This window comes from Panthera leo, chromosome A1 (genome assembly GCF_018350215.1).
Source record: "Panthera leo isolate Ple1 chromosome A1, P.leo_Ple1_pat1.1, whole genome shotgun sequence".
NCBI classification, from domain to species: Eukaryota; Metazoa; Chordata; class Mammalia; order Carnivora; family Felidae; genus Panthera; species Panthera leo.
The window spans coordinates 219,458,625-219,476,396 of record NC_056679.1 but is presented as its reverse complement, the minus strand read 5'-3'; the positions used below and the strand labels follow the sequence as shown (position 1 = coordinate 219,476,396).

The 17,772-nt window shown below is 35.5% G+C and overlaps 1 pseudogene; it reads left to right on the top strand.

The window, feature by feature from the left end:
* The first annotated feature begins 12,565 nt into the window (after nucleotides 1-12,565).
* On the top strand, nucleotides 12,566-12,811 carry LOC122202052 (annotated as a pseudogene).
* Nucleotides 12,812-17,772: the final 4,961 nt, after the last annotated feature.

Here is a 17,772-nt window from a genome sequence, read left to right as displayed (position 1 = left end):
CATGTAATTCTCCAGCCCACACATTTCCAATGACATTTAGTGTCGTTTTCAAATATTTGGCTGACACCTTAATTTGTGAGATTCATGGGTATCTCAAGAGGGGAATAGAAAAAACAAAACAAAAGGAAAAACTACTACCTAGTTTTGTCAGTCAGGGTTCAACTAGAGAAGCAAATCAGAAGATACATGTTAAGAGACACATCACAGGGCGCCTGGCTCAGTCTGTAGGCATCTGACTCTCAGTTTTGGCTCAAGTCATGATCTCACAGTTTTGTGAGTTTGAGAGCCACATCAGGCTCCATGCTGATGGTATGCAGCTTGCTTGGGATTCTCCGCCTCCTTCTCTCTCTTCCCCACCCCACTTGTGCTATCTCTCACTCTCTCTCAAAATAAACTTAAAAAAAAAAAAAAAGAGAGACATATAGCAAGAAATTGGCTTGTACAATGTAGAGGGCTGACTTGGACAATTTCCAAATGATATGGAAAGTTTTAGGGGCAGGCTGGGATTCCAGAGCATGAATTAAAGCTACTGTCCAGAGGTAAAATTTCTTTATCAGGGAAGATTTAGCTAGCTATGCTTTAAGGGATTTCAACTAACTGGATCAAGCTCACTCAGACTATCTAGGATATTATCACTTCCTTAAAGTCAATTGATAATAGACTTTACTCATGTCTTCAAAATAATTTCATGGCAACATCTAGCTTATCATTTAGTTGAATAACTGGTGACTGTAACCTAGCTCAATTGATTCATCAAAGAAAGCATGACATTACTCCTCAATCTGCTTATTATTAATTCTGCCCAATTTCAGTGTTTTAGAACTCTGACTTCCATTCCGTAGGCTTAAAAAAAAGGTGGTGGTATGCTTAACACTTGTCTTTCTCTCATGTTCTACATCCGTCTTTAACAAATGCAAAAGCATGGCTCAATCGGTCAAGCATATGACTTTGGCTCAGGTCATGATCTCAAGGCTTGTGGGTTCAAACCCTGCATCAGGCTCTGTGCTGATAGCTCAGAGCCTGGAGCCTGCTTTGGATTCTGTGTCTCTCTTTCACTCTGCCCCTCCCTTGCTCATGCTCTGTCTCTCTCTGTCAAGAGTAAACATTAAAAAAAAAAATTAAAAACAAAACAAAACAAACGCAAAACATATTCACAAAGTTTAGCTTCTTGGCATCTCCACCAATACTTCTCTAGTTCGGGACACTATAATTACTTTCTTAAATTATTTCTATGCCTTTTTAAATGGTCTACAAGTTCCCACAGATTATATACTACATCAGCATCTCTTATGATTCTTTCCATTGATTTTTATCTTTTGGCTCAAGAACCTCTAAGAGTGTACCATTTCACTCAGAACAAGACCATTTCACTCAGAACAAACCATTATCACTCTTCACCTTCTCAAACTAAATATGAAACACACCCTCTTAAAAAAAAAACATTTTAGCCCTCCTAAAATATAATCGTGGTAAGATCTGAAAAATTGTTTTCTTCCAGTTATATCTCCAATGCTAGAAGAGTGCTCAAAATAAATATTTGTCAAATGAATAGAACAATTAGTCAATGTGCAAAGTTGTCTTCTAGGTAGTACCCTCAATGACAATATTATGCCATATTTAGCCTGGTCTATTTTGACAGTAACACAGTATAAGAAAAGTGCTGTATTTCCCATGCAACACCATAAGGTTATATTTTCATGAAAGTTCAGTGGCTGAAATGTTCTTATTTTTAGAAAATTTAATAACAGTATTTTATCAGTGTTTGATATAAATAAATTGTATACTCTATCTCTTCTTTTTTTATATTTATTTATTTTTGAGAAAGAAAGAGAGAGACAGAATGAGAGCAGGGGAGGAGTGGAGAAAGACTAGGAGACACAGAATCAGAAGCAGGCTCCAGGCTCTGAGCTGTCAGCACAGATCCCGATGCAGGGCTCGAACTCAAGAACCGAAAGATGGTGACCTGAGCCAAAGTCAGATGCTCAATCGACTGAGCCATCCAGGTGCCCCTAGTCTATCTCTTCTTATATGCCTTATTGACATAATTTATAGTTATATAATATAAAATGTCACCTGCATGCTTTGGTTAAAAACATTATAGAAGCATTAGTTGATTTTTGACCTGAATTTAAAAATAAACCATACCATGAAAGATTAATTTAAAATTTCCATTGAATTTACAATTCACTTCAATAGCCACAATAACTTTAAGCATTTTTTTTTTACCTTTTACACATTATGTTTAGCACCTTAGACATTTTTAAGCAAGAAATTAAGAGTAGTCAGTGGGTAATTTTGTATGGCACCTAAATATACATAGAAAGTTGAAGATTTAAATAAATTTAAAAATAAGACCTAAGTCTCATTCATCCATTCATCAAATAGTCATTGACTGCCTATCTAAACTTCTGTTCATGAATAACCCTTGACATCCTCTCCATAGGTGGAGATAGGTAAAGTGAATGAGGTAGGTGCTATGGTAAATATCAGATGACGTCCTGTGGTTAGAAATAAAGGAGGTAGGAAACACACTATATAGTGTGGATTGTCATCTTATGTAAAATGATTAGGGAAGACCTTTCAGATACAGTGACATATATGCAGGAACCTCAAGGATGTAAGTCTGTCACATATCTGGGATCAGGAACAGCAAGGAGATTAGTATGACTGGAGGGAATGTTCCAGAACAATAGGAGTGGAATGGAAGAGGTGGCAGGAGAAGATCCTGACCATGGAGGACCTTGAAAATTATTTCAAGGACTTGGCTCTGATCTTGACATAGAATCGAAAGCCCCTGGATGGTTTTTGAGAATTGAATGACATGATTTCTTTTAAGTATGGAAAGGATAACTAGGTGCTTAGAGATGGGTATAGGATGACAAGGGTGGAAGCAAGGTGACCTATTAGACTCTTGGCTTAGAGCAGGTTAAAGTGGTGAAGGTTTCGTAGGAATCACTTGTATGGGACAAACAATAGTATATTACTTCATATTATCAAACTGGCAGCTCATTACACATTTGATATTTTATTTTCTATAACGTGCAGGTTTAAAATATCAGTATACTTGAGCCTTGGACCAATTTAATTACAAAAACATACTGCAATATTTATTAAACAACCACACTGATGTGGTTAATAAACCTCTTTTTATTTCTGCATATATTAGTAGGCTAATAACTCAAAAGAATAGTTACGATACCAATCAGGAACAATCTGAAATCTTACTTTGTCTAGCAACAGAATAGCAGATTGATTATGACACGTCTGTTTGGTGTAGAGTGAAATCACATTGCAACTGGATTTTACATTATATATTCTTTTCATTATACTTTAAATGAGTACATCCAAATGATTAGAGTGGCTAGTGGAATAAATTGATAGATGAGTGAATTTCTCTACCATCACCAAATTTCCTCATTATGCTTAAGTACTTTAGAAGTCTCTAAGCAGTGTACGTTCTTTTCTAATCATCACTTAATTGGCTTTGTTAAAGGTTTACTTTAGCTTCCAAAAATACCAATATTGAGTGAAAGAAATAATATAACTCACATTCTTCCAGTCTATGGCATTTTTTGAAAATATATAAATATGAATGCAACTTGCTTTAAAATATTTGAGTTAACAGGGCATCATTGAAAATAACTGCAGAAAATAGGTGCGTAAGTGCAGAAATGTTATCTTTATGGCCTGAGAGAATTAAGCTACCTCTTAAAACTCTTAACATTTCTAAGGGGGAGTGGCTCATAACCCAGAGAGAAATACTGTGACTGAAATAAAGTACCTTATAAAAGAGATTTTAAAGTAATGGAATCTAGACTCCAGTTTTTTTTCTTACATATTCACTTTAAGGATAAATACAAGACAATGAGAGTCTATTACTACTCATAATGATAATAATTATAGTATACATTATTATAATGTTTATTAATAATGTGTTCACCAGATATGATAGTAATACATATAAATTCATGCATGTGTGCACACACACCAAAAAAAAAAAAAGCTTAATTCTCACAGTAATAATTGAAAAAGGCTCTATATTATTTTTATCTTAAGGTGAGAAAAATGGTTCAGACCTGTGATTTGACCAGGATCGTGACCTTTAATAAACAGCAGTTCTGGAGCTGGGTCAACTTTACCCGACTGAAGAATGCTTTTGCTGAGTTCTGTCTATAAATTATTGTATGAAAATTGGGAAGACATTTCTGAATATTTTCTTTCTTTTTCTAAGGTCAAGCACTTAATTGGTGACCTACCTGAGGATATATCCTATCTATTTTTTAAAAAAGAAAAAAAAAACATTATATTTTTATAAGCTACAGTAAAAGAACTTGTTTATAATGACTTATCTATGAAGGACTTTGGGCTAAACATACTTAAGGGAAAATAGTGTTTTCTTAAAACTTGAAGATTTTCTGTTAAGATTTTTCTCTGAAGAACTGTTCTAGGATTGCTTATGCAAAGTGAGCTGAGTTAATAAAATGGATTATTATGTGCACCGACAGGGAGCTATAAATACTAAGTTTATTATTTTTGCCAATAAATAATTACATTTGTACCTCACTCTAAAATGTACTGAATCATTTACTTGCATTTGCTTCCAAAGCCCTTTTAAGCAGCCTGTAAGAAATCCTTGGTTTAGATATAGAAGTAGCATGTGAAAACAGCAGTGAATTATTAAAGTATGCACACTGGTTTATGAAGATATAGACTGTAATCAAAGCATTTTTCTTCTCCATGCTTAGTTTGTTGCTTACCAAAGAAATATCTTCTTGGCCAGATACTTAGGCAAGAGGAAAGTTACCCTAATTTTGGATCACCAGGGAAAATGTCAAATGTTCAAGCTCACAAAAATAATAGCATTCATTGGAACTTGGGACATTTGACATATATGATTGGAACTCTGAATATATAAGAATTGAAATAACATGGAAAAATAATAACACTGTATAGCCTAATTACTAAACATTGAAATCAACAATATATGATTGTCAGCAATTATCTGAAATATCTTTTTATTTGTACTTGATAAATTATCAAAAATGTAGGCTTAAAATTTTTTCAGGAAAAAATTCTATCTTATATTGAATTTTTATGAATGCAGTATGTTTTCTTGATATAATGACAAAAAAACCTTTGGATTTTTTTTTTTTTAGAAATCCTGTTTTTGTTGATTTTGGTTTTGTCAGAGGATCCCAACTAGACAATAATAGCAGAATATTAGTGATGTAAATAATAATAATAAATAATTTCAGTGTGTTGAAAAGCATTAAAAATAATAATTCATAACCTCATAATGATATGAAAGATAGTTGACTACTGGGAACAATTTATGCAAATGGTAAGTATATTTAAAGAGAAAGAATTAGGTATGTGTCATGTCTTGCCTCTACTGAGTGAATCTAAGGACAAAACATTTAATGAGAGCTGGTTGCTTTACATTTTTTTATTTTTTAATGTTTTTATTTACTTTTGAGAGAGAGAGAGAGAGAGTGAGTGAGTGTGGGGGAGGGGCAAAGAGAGAGGGAGACAGAATCTGAAGCAGGCTCCGGGATCTGAACTGTCAGCACAAAGCCTGATGTGGGTCCCGAACTCACTGCCAGGAGACCACGACCTGAGCCAAAGTAGGATGCTTAACTGATTGAGCCACCCAGGTGCCCTGACCAGTTGCTTTATATTTAAAAGAAGCATCATGAATAGTAAACTCAGGGAAATTGATTAGAAAGGTAATATTTTACAACCCTTGATGAAAATTAATTGAACCAGGCAATAGTCATCAACATTTGTCATATTGGTGATAGGTTGAGTTGAACTTTTTAATGAGTGGATTGGGAAAACATCACCAGAACTCCTTATTCTGAGGTAAGTTTAAATTCCAAAGACAACTTCCAGATAAACCTTTGGTTTTAAAATTTTAAATATGGAAACACTCTCTTCCCCTGAAATTACCAAAATAAAAGAAAAATAGGATATTTAACTTCAATACTTAAAACACTGAGAAATATCTACAAGTGGTACAATAAATTGTAAATGAATGAATACATGAATGAGTGAATGAATGAATTTATGAATCAATGAATCAATCAATCTCAAGTGAAGTAAAAATAAAGCAATGGTGAATATATCTTGTTATCTCAACACAAATATTCACTATAAATGATCTGATTACAGTCACTGTTGAGTAATCTGACACAGTGAAGACCAGAATTTAGCTCTGTGGCATAATTCCCCAGGCCATAAACCAGGTTCCTGAATCAAATTGGTAACATTGCATCTTTAATATTATAGAACAAACAGCACTCTTTTCTTATTGGAATACACACTCTGAATATTTTGTTTTGTCTTTCTTGCTGCAATGTTTCTGACAAAACTACAGATACCTTTCCACTATTATAGCATCACATACAGCAACACTTTTAACCGAAGAACTCATTTGACAGTAAATGAAGTGTGGCAATGGGCCCTCACTCTTGGAATTCACCAGGATTGCCATGCTCCCTATCATCTTGAAGCAGTTAGCTTAATGGAATGGTGGAATGTCTTTTGAAGATTCAGTTACAGTGCCAGCCAGGTGGCAACACCTTGCTGGGCTAGAGCAGTTTCTGCCAAGATTAGATATATGCTCTAAATTAGCATCCAAAGTATGGTGTTACTTTTTTCATAGCCTGAATTCATGGGTCTGGGAATTAAGGGATGGAAATGAAAATGGCTTCTCTCCTTCATATCCTGGAGATTCAGTAGTGAAGTACTTGCTTCCTATCCCCATGACTTTAGACTCTGCTGGACTAGAGGTCTTAGTTCCAAAAGGAGAAATATTTCCACCAGGGAACACAGTAATGATGTCAATAGACTAGAAATTAAAACTACTTCCCGGTCACAATGGATTTTTCATGTGATTGAATCAATGATTAAAAAGAAAAGAAAAAGGTTATTCTGATTCTGCATGATTGATCCTGAGTACCAACGGGGAATTGGGTTGCTACTCCACAATGGACATGAGGAGAAGGAGTGTTTCATTTATATACACAGAGACAAACATGGTTACCTTCCCAGAATTTATTTCTGTGTCAGGGCAGATGACACAACACACTCACCCATGAACGTAAATAAAGTGTATTTAGTACTCACAACAAACTGAAGATTAACACCAGCTGAAGGGCTCATACAGGGGTCAGAGAAAAAAGGAGAACAAAGGGTGCTCAACAGGGGAGAGTTCCCACAAACAATCAAGAGGCTGCAACTAGCTGAAATTCCCTTCATACTCAAAAATCAAAGGACGTGTGCTGGGCTTTTAAATTCCTTGGTTGCCCAGATGTGGAGCTTGCAGAGATCTACAAGCTATTAATGGTGAAACTCCATCAAAAATGGAGTTATCCTCTTAATTGTAAGAACATCCCCTATAGCATCTCTTAGTACTCTCATAGCTTGTGATTAAAGTCATTGAAAAAGTACAACAACCCAACAACCAAGGCGAGACTAATAATAATGGCCCAGAATTTTTAGGAATGAATGTTTCAGTAACCCTGCTAGGCAATGTAACAACCAACTGAGGCGCTCACTAGGTATATGAGAACTATGAAGTGAATAGACATTATTCATAAATGTGAACTATGTAACCAGTTCCGGAAACTAGGGCAATAACAGTTATAACAGTTATAACTTCTTTATTTTGATTTGAATGTGTGTGTGTGTGTGTGTGTGTGTGTGTGTTGTTCTGCATCATTTTATCATAGCATAATATGTTTGCTTACTAGTTAACTTTCTAAAATGATATTTATGTACCAGGAAGTCAAAGTGAATTACCTAGTAACAATGAACATCACCCAAAGGTTCAAAGGGGTTTGTATCCTCTTTTGGGAAAAACGGATAGTGTCTAATTTTCAGATATACATGGGATTTGTGTATTACGCTAGGAGAAAGCATGACACAGTTATTGTCTTTATTAGATATTAAGTCTAGTCTTCTAGTTTGAGGAAATGCATATGGGCAGCAATGCCAAGATGGCAAGGGGTAGAACACAGTGCTTTGCAATGTGTCCACTTGCTAGGCTGGACTAGGTTTCCCAGAATTCTCTTCCAAGAACGTTTTTGGTTAGAGTGGACTACAATACAACATTCCTTTGTGAGATCTGGATCCTGGAAGTTAAACAGCAACAACTTTTGTATCACACACAAGTGTTACTCACCTAACTCACCTGACTGGCTTGCAGCAGTGGGTAGGCATGCAATTGCCTGCTGTCCTTAGGATCTTCCTCCAATTTGGCCAAATCTTGGCTCAGATGTGTGTGTTTATCTCCATAATGATGTGTTCTGCAATCTGCAGGATGTGCATGCCACAGTAGGTCAGAGGCAATACACAATGACATGATTTCAGTCTACACTCCTGAACTTCAGCTCATGCTTGTGGGGCCAACTTTTTCTTACTTTCCTGTAATAAATATCTATCTTTCCGGCTATCTCCAATAGCCGGAAATTTGGTCAAATCTTGGCTCAGATGTGTGTGTTTATCTCCATAATGATGTGTTCTGCAATCTGCAGGATGTGCATGCCACAGTAGGTCAGAGGCAATACACAATGACATGATTTCAGTCTACACTCCTGAACTTCAGCTCATGCTTGTGGGGCCAACTTTTTCTTACTTTCCTGTAATAAATATCTATCTTTCCGGCTATCTCATCTGTGGATTTCAACTTTTGGCATCAGATGCTAAGACAGACCGTAGTCTCACTGTAAATGCTAAAGTCATAACATTTCATGAAGAAAACGTGGGAGGAAATCTTCATTGTCTTAGGGTAGGGAAAGAATTCTTATGGCAATTTTTAGGAAAACTATTAACAAAATTGTCTAAATTGACTTCAACATAGTTAATAAAAAATCATGTTTTTAAAAAACCACTGTTGATAAAATGAAAGGCAGGTAAATACTGGGAGAACATAACTACAATATGTACATTTTACAAAAACTTCATCTCAAAAGAATATCCGCAACTCAACAAGACAACTCACCTAAATAAAAAAGGGCAAAATATATCAACAAACAATTCAGAAAGAAAATAGATGAAAAGCCAGTGGTTATAGAAAACATATTCAGTATCATTTGTCATTAAGAACATTCATTTAATAAAATTTTAATGCTTATTTATTTTTGAAAGAGAGAGAGAGAGAGAGAGAGAGCCAGGGAGGGGCAGAGAAAGAGGGAGACACAGAATCTAAGGCAGGCTGTAGGCTCTGAACTTCCAGCACAAAGCCTGATGCGGGGCTCAAACCCACAAACTGTGAGATCATGACCTGAGTTGAAGCCAGAGCCTTAACTGACTGAGCCACTCAGGCTCCCGAAGAACATGCATTTTAAAGCCACAATGAAAAACCAGTACATATTCATTAGAATGGCTAAAATGAGGCACACCTCAGTAGCTCAGTCAGTTAAGTGTTCAACTCTTAATTTCAGCTCAGGTCATGATCTCACAGTTCCTGAGTTCAAGTCCTTCATGGGGCTCCATGCTGACAGCACATTGCCTGCTTGGGAGTCTCTCTCTCCCTCTCTCTGCCCCTCCCCTGATCACCTGTTTTCTCTCTCAAAATAAATAAATATGCTTAAGAAAAAAAAAGAATGCTAAACTGAAAAAAAGAATGACAATACCAAATATTGGCAAAATATTAGTCACAAAGACTTCTTGGAAATGTAAAATATAGGCACTTTGGAAAACAATTCAGCACTTTTAAATAAGTTAGACATACACACACCTTGTGACTCAGTATATATTCTTAGATATTTATTTAAGAAAGGGAAAAGTTCACAGAACTGTAGGCAGTTTATAAAACAAATTCCCATTGTCCGTTGGTCTAGAGAGTTAATATCTAGTAAAGGCCTGGCATCCAGGGTCACTCAGAGTTTGTGGCTCCTTTTTTGTTTAAGCTGAAACAACACAGTGAGTTTTAATATCCCTTGGACAAGTGCTCTTATTCTGGAACATTTCCTTTAAAAGAAAATCTTCAATTTTCTTCTGAGAATATGTTTCAGAAAATGTTTTGTGTGACTTGACATTGATCCAGTCAAATCAAAATACTAATGACAGTTCTTTGCTTATGACACTTTGCTTCTTCAAAAGACCATAATAAATGATTACTAGGGCAACTTATAATTCACCATCTAAAATTATGCTTGTTTAGTGTTTATTGTTATCATTTCTAAGTGTATAATACTTCTGAAGTTAAGTTTAAATATTGAGGATAGGAGAATGTATTTAGACTGAAATAGATATATGTAAACAGTTTTTATAGATATATTATTAAATGACAGTGTGTAGGAAAAAAGGAAAATAAATGTACCTAGTTTTCCTTTTGATACTTATTGAGTATATTAGATTTAGCTTGTTTGTGAGTACATATTGAGGTTGACTGAGAAACATAAAATTGAGTAATATGTCCAACTCGTCCTTATTACATTAAAAAGTGGCTGCTAAGCAGTACCCATATTTAAATATTGGTCAAATCACTATAAGCGCATCATTTGGAACTTACAGAATTCTCACAATTTTTTAAAGTTTATTTATTTATTTTGAGAGAGAGAGGCAGAGAGACAGAGAGACCAAGAGCAGGGGAGGGGCAGAGAGAGAATCCCAGGCAGGCACCGCACATTCAGTGCAGAGGTTGACGTGAGACTTGAACTCACAAACCGTGAGATCATTACTTGAGCTGAAATCAAGTCAGATGTTTAACCAACTGAGCCACCCAGGTGCCCCATAATTCTCACAAATTTTAATTTACTACTTAGATATTCTGTACAAATTAAGGAGAGACAAACTGTAACAAAAGTTTACTGTATATTTAAATGTAAAATTAACTTAAATACAAGACTTTTTCTTTTTAATTTGGAAGGGTCAGATGCTCCTAAAATTATACATAAGATGCATAATTATACATAATTATATACAAGAATTAAAATTTTTAATGTATCAGCTCTAATCAACATAAATAATGTGCAAGTGGGGAGGAGCTGTAATTGATTTAATTATGTTTACTATTCTAATTTCAAAACAAGAGGCTATTTATGGAGTTGTCCAAGCTCTTATGTTTCATTCTCAAGGTACCTGTACAGATGAGAGAGAAATATCCAGGTTTTGACACAGAACCATTGTACTCCTTTTTACTATTCTCCACTCCCTCTTACCTGGCAGGATTCTGAGAACATTTGTAAATCACTGCCATCTATGTAGAAAGACACATGATGGCCCACAGGTCACCAGGGGAGGTTGTAAACAGGCAAGTCTTAGTAGTCATGTCAGGAATGTCATTATTCTTGGGCAAGTGGGGAATAGAATGAATGGATCCAGCTCATCAGGAATGAAATTCACTAACTTATGTGATGGGAAATAAACAGTAGTGAAACTTCCAGAGGCAACCACTCAGTTTATGTACATCTTCTATGTATGTATTTTTCTCAAGTGTCCAAGGATGGTAGGTTATCGTCTTCATTTAAATGTCTACCCAGGCCTAATGATCAGTGAGCAACAAGAGTCTAGTTTTTTGTTTTGTTCTGTTTTAATTGAGCTTTAACCTCTGCCCGTAATGCAATGTTTGGCCTGGAGTTATGCTTAATATATTTTTCATTAATTAAATCAATATGGAGATAAGTGAATGAACTCACAGGTGTTTCTTCAGGCAAAATACAAATCTTATCTAGCAAATGATTTTTGTTCTACCACTTTATTTGTAGTATTTCAAATATTAAGGAATTTTTTATGTTGAAACAATTGATTTCATAATAAGTAACTTAACTAATGCTAATTTATTAAAGTTATACAAGTATCTGAAACAAGGCTTAGTTGTTTGCTTTTTTCTAGAAGTTTTGTGGTTTCATGTCTCATGTAGTATTTAGTTGTTTGTCTAAACAATGTCTGTCACAATTTCTGTGGTGTTGGAACAAAATTAGAAATAAAAATATTTCTTATCTTAAAGCTTTCTATTTAATTATTGTATAAACTTAAGGATAAATGCTGTAACAATTTAGGAGTGTACATATCATGCAGACACAATAATTTATGCTGCAATATATATACAATGAACAAATAATTGCCTGAAAAGATGTTTTTATATATGTTGTTGAAAAATGTCATGACTCTTGGACATTAAAACAAATTACTTAATTTTTAAGTCAAACTATCTGGTCTTACTAAGGCAATAAGTTTCCTTTTAGAGATGTGTGTTTAACTTCTGATTATATTTACATAATCACTTACTATCTTATGTGTACTGTAAATTTCTAAAAATCCATCACTTAGGCACCCTGATCTCTAATAGTTATCTTTTCAATAACAAGAGTTTTAGACTATGAGAGCTATAATTGATCACATAATGACTACTCCATTCATCTACATATTCGCAATGTTCTCAAATATAACATATGGAAATCTCCAGGTAAGCAGAATATACACTTTTAAAACAAAACAACACACCTGACAAGATGTCAGATCTCTTTCGTGTAGGCCGTTGAGGCGTTGCCCAGGCCTGGCAGGGATGTGTGGCCTGCCGCACCCCCTTTGCACGCCCTCTCTGGTCTCACACACGATGGCCCACAAGCAGATCTACTACTCGGTCAAGTACTTCCGGGAGCACTGTGAGTACCGCCATGTCGTGTTATCGAGAACTTTCCAAACAAATACCGAAAACCCATCTGATATCTAACGAGGAGTGGAGGAGACTTGGTTCAACAGACTCCAACGGAGGCTTGGCTGGGTTCAGTATGTGATCCAGGAGCCAAACCTGCATATTCTTCTCTTTAGATAACCTCTTCCAAAAGATCGGCAAAAATGAAGTATCTGGGGATCATCGATTAAATCTTTTTCAACTGTAATGTATATGTGTATATTAGGTAGTATTCAGTGAATACTTGAAAAAGTGTACAAATCATTCACCCATACCTGCACGTGAGCTGTATTCTTCACAGCAACAGAGCTCAGTTAAATGCAGCTGCAAGGTTACCACACAGTATTTAAGATGAAATTTCTTCTGGTCAGTTTTTCTCTTAAGATAAGTATCTGTTTGACTTTGCCTGTTACTTTTGGTAAATAAAGTTTGTATGCTGCATTCATCAAAAAAATTTTTTTTGTATATCTGTAAATGTGTAAGATGCCTTCAAATAGTTATTTTGCCCAAAGTGTTTTAGCAGATTGTCATTGTAAGTATATATGTATAAAAACCACTTAAAAATTTTTTAACATTTATTCGAGTGACAGAGACAGAGTGTAAGCAGGGGAAGGGTGAGAGAGAGGGAGAAACAGAATCTGAGGCAGGCTGCAGGTTCTGAGCTGTCAGCACAGAGCCCGACGCAGGGCTCGAACTCACGAACCGTGAGATCATGACCTGAGCTGAAATTAGACATTTAACCGACTGAGTCACCCTGGAGCCCCTAAAAACCACTTTATTTAAATATACGTAATAAAACTGAATTCACTGACTGCATTTGTTTATAGCTAAAGACCTCTCAAAGATTTCAATTGTTTTCTTTACAAATTTGGGGGTGGAAATCCAACATCTAATATAAGCTAATAAGAGTAAATTAAGTCAAATATCTAGGACTCAAAACTTTACAGTAGCATCAATCAATCAATCAATCCAAACACTGATAGAAATATAGAATTAAAGGTCTGTGGGTGGGGGTGTTCTAACCTATAGAAAATCAAGAATAAGGAGTACAGTGGACTTCTTGACAGAGACCATGTAAATAAAAAGATAACAGAGTGAAATATTTAAACTGTTAGAAGAGGGACACCTGAGTGGCTCAGTTGGTTAAATGTCCAACCCTTGTTCTTGTCGCAGACCATGACCTAATGGTTCATGAGTTCAAGCCCCGCATGGGGCTCTGTGATGACAGTGCAGAGCCTGCTTGGGATTCTCTCTCTCCCTCTCTCTCTGCCCCTCCCCTGCTTGCACACACACTCCCTCTCAAATTAAATAAATAAACTTAAAAAAAAAAAGTGTTAAGAGACGTAAACAAAACAACAACAACAAAACCCTAGAAATCTTTATCCAGCAAAATTACCATTCAAGAGTAAAGCAGAAATAAAAACTAAAGACTTCCCATGCCTTTTTTTTTTTTTTTTTAAAGAGAGAGAAAACACAAGTAGGGGAGAAGGGCAGAGTTAGAGAGAAAATCCCAAGCAGGCTTCATGCTCAGCATAGAACCAGATGTAGGGCACAATCCCACGACCCTCAGATCATGACCTGAGCGGAAATCAAGAGTCAGACACTCAACTAACTGAGACACCCAGGCACCCCAAAGACTTCCCACATCTTGAGTTTGAACTCCACGAGTAAAGAAACCAAGTCATGTGGTCTGACAAAACCCCAGTGCATAAAATTATACCCAATGCATATTTTGTTCTAAAAAAATGCTTAGGGGAGGAAGGAGGTCATCAAGGTAGAAGGCAAAAAAGAATGCAGGAAAGAAGGAGAAATGGAGGGAAGGAAGAAGGGAATGAAATTAATGTACCACATAAATCTTGATGTATGCCTTAAATAAATTGATGCATGCTGGTGGACTTATTCAAACAGGTTAAATGTAATGGAGTAAGTTGGGAGAATTTTTGTTTGTTTTCTATTTAGTTTTTGAGAATTTTTAAGGTAGTTATCGCAGATATCTATCTAACAATTGATGTAGACATCTAGGTGGGGATCCCACTTTTCATTTTCATTCACCTGTTTATAGTATTAATTAGCTTTCAACATGAAGAAGATCATTTAGGAAAAAGTAGAGAATTAGAATAGAAATTTCCTTAGGAACAAGCCTTGAAGAATTCAGCTACAGAGTGGGATACAAAGGCAGCTCTCAATTAGCGGCAACAGTTGCAAAAAACACTAACTGAATTACAAGTTTAAGAAAAAGAAAATCAACATTAACGACAGAAAGCTGTTTTATTTGCATTATACTACTGCCCTAAAATTGGTTTAGGAGTAGAACTACATGTGCACCCTGGCGAAATATTTTGTCTGAACTACTGACATGTTACAGAAGAAGGGGAAAGACACAGAACTTGAGATTAGTAGCTTTAAAACAAAAGATATGAAGAGGTAAGGAAAGTCTGCTCAGTCTACCTCTCTATCCTAACATTAATTTGAATTGAGGCTAGAACAGTAGGGATAGAGCCTACATGTCAAGAAGCTCTGCCCAGAGGATGGATCCCCATTTCACCTGCAACTGAAAACCTGATCCTTTGGTCGGCTATGACTTGGAGGAATGAAGCAGAGACTTCTTTTCTGAGATGAGATATTGAGAACTGGAGACACTGTCCTCTAGCTAGTGTTCGGCTGACTACATCCAGAACTGAAAGCAAATCTCTACTGAAGGAATGTTTCCCTACTATAGGCTTGTAGGACTTGAAAATATTCAAATCAAAGTGTGGATTTGCAAAGATCACCTAGAATAAGATAAGGCAGTCTACTACAAGTGAAATTTGGCTAAAGATGGAAATGATACGTTTAAAATACCAAAGTCTGAGTGAATTAAAGTTATGCTATAAAGACTATAAAGGACATATGCATGGAATTTTTGAAGAGACAAAAGAAACAATAAAAATATTCCTTCAAAAGATTATTAGGAATTAGCTCTCTTAGAATGGATTTTCTGTATGTAAAGTATGTAACTCAATGTATTGGTTAAACAGCATGTTAAAATGGACTAAAACAATCTCTACGTCAAAGGCATTCAGATTCAAATTATGAAAAAAACAATAAGATACATGAAGGATAAATTGAAATTTAATGTATATTATCAGCATCTCAGATGCAGAGAGCTGAAGGAATGGAGATAGAATAACACTTAAAAAGATAATATTTGGGTTTTATGCTGTATCCGAAACAGGATTAATAAAATGGAACTCAAGCCCAAACACACCGTGTGAAATTACAAATCGCCAAAGACAAAAACAAATATTTAATGCAGCCACAGAAGAGAGAGATTATGTGAAAGGATTGAAAATTAAAATTGCAGCAAAAATAGATGACCAAACAGGGGGATACTGTCATCATAAGGTTGAGAGAAAGTATTAATCTAGAATATATACCCCAAAATATCATGTTGGATGCTGTCCTCTTCACTCACACTTCTTGTGCTCCGGGTTCCTGAAAATTTGTGGTGAGCATCAATCAGCTCTCTCCGAGGAATCTACTGCTACAGTTTCAGCCACTGGGGGTCATCAGCTGGAGATCGGAGGATGGAGTTATAGAAGTTAAGATAATTACTCCTTAGTTTGTTTTGTTTTTGTTTTTTTTTTTTTTTTTTCTCTGCAGGTTCATAGGTGATGGAGTTTCTTCTTTCAAAGTCCTCAAATCATTTGCATTTGCCCTTTACTACCCCTATAGCTCTTCCTGGTTGTAGTTTCCTGCCTCATCAGCTCTCCAGGCCTCAAGGAAGAATTTCTCCCTGCTGTTTCTAGCCTCAGAATGCTTCATTAGACCTAGCTGATTTTCATGATCTGATCACACTTTGGCACATAGTCTATTCTGTATTATTTCTTCTGAATACACATTCTGTTCTATTATGACACCATTAATAGTATCATATGTCAGGATTTAAATAGCAATATGTCATGATAGAGTTTACTGCTAGAAAATATAATAATGGGATATCTAGAGAAGAAATATCAGGAAGAAGAAGAAACTTAATAAAAAAGAAAAAGCTATATACAAGGTCTTTAGAAACTTTTGTGAATCATCTGAATAAAGTCTAGTGCCTGTAATAATAACAATATTAACAAGAACGCTCAATATTCCATGCGGCTAAAGTAACTCAAATGCTGACCACAAATATTAAGGTATTTGGATGAAGATGATCATAGTTAAACTGTTCTAACATTTTTAGTACTGAGAAGAGACCTTTAAATTTCAACTTTGCTAAGTTAAATATGGCAAAAATTTTGAATCTATTACTAGACATTCTATGTACAAACTATAAATAGTAGATATAAATAAATATGAAATAAAAAAAACAGACAACATTCAACCATCTCAAAAAAATGAACAGAGGGAAAAATAAGTATAGACAAAGGATCACAAATAAACCAGTCACAAAAAAAAAAAAAAATACATGGGGTCCCTTGGTGACTCAGTCAGTTAAGCATCTAACTCTTGCCTTCAGCTCAGGTCACGATCTCCCAGTTCGTGCATTTGAGCCCCGCATCAGGCTCCATGCTGACAGTGTGGAGCCTGCTTGAGATTCTCTTTCCTCTGTCTGCATCCCCCTGTCTCTCAAAATAAATAAATAAACTTAAAAAAAGATAAATATTGCATAATCCCATTTAGATAAGATACCTAAAATAGTGAAATTGATAGCATCAAAGAGTGTAATGGTTGTTGCCAGGGAGTGACAGAGGGAGAAATGTGGAGTTTTTAATTCATAGGCATAAAGTTTCAGTTAAACATGATAAATAGGTTCTAGAATTCTGCTGTGCAATATTTTACCTATAATCACACCTAAAATTTGGTTAAGAAGGTAGATCCCATGTAAAGTGTTCCTACCACAAGAAAATCGATTCTAAAAAGTTTTATTTTATGTAAACTGTTATAAGAAAAAATAGAAATGTTTCAATAAGGTACTAAGTGTTAAAGAAAATAAAGCAGAATTTAAAATCAACTCAGACTGAAAATCAGTGATGGATGGTTTGTAGGGGGTCGCTTACGAAAGAGTGGCACAGACAGGGTAGGACATGTTACCTTTTTTTTTTCCCTTGACAACACTGAACAGAGCCAGAAGCCAAAAATGAAAAACAATATGTAGT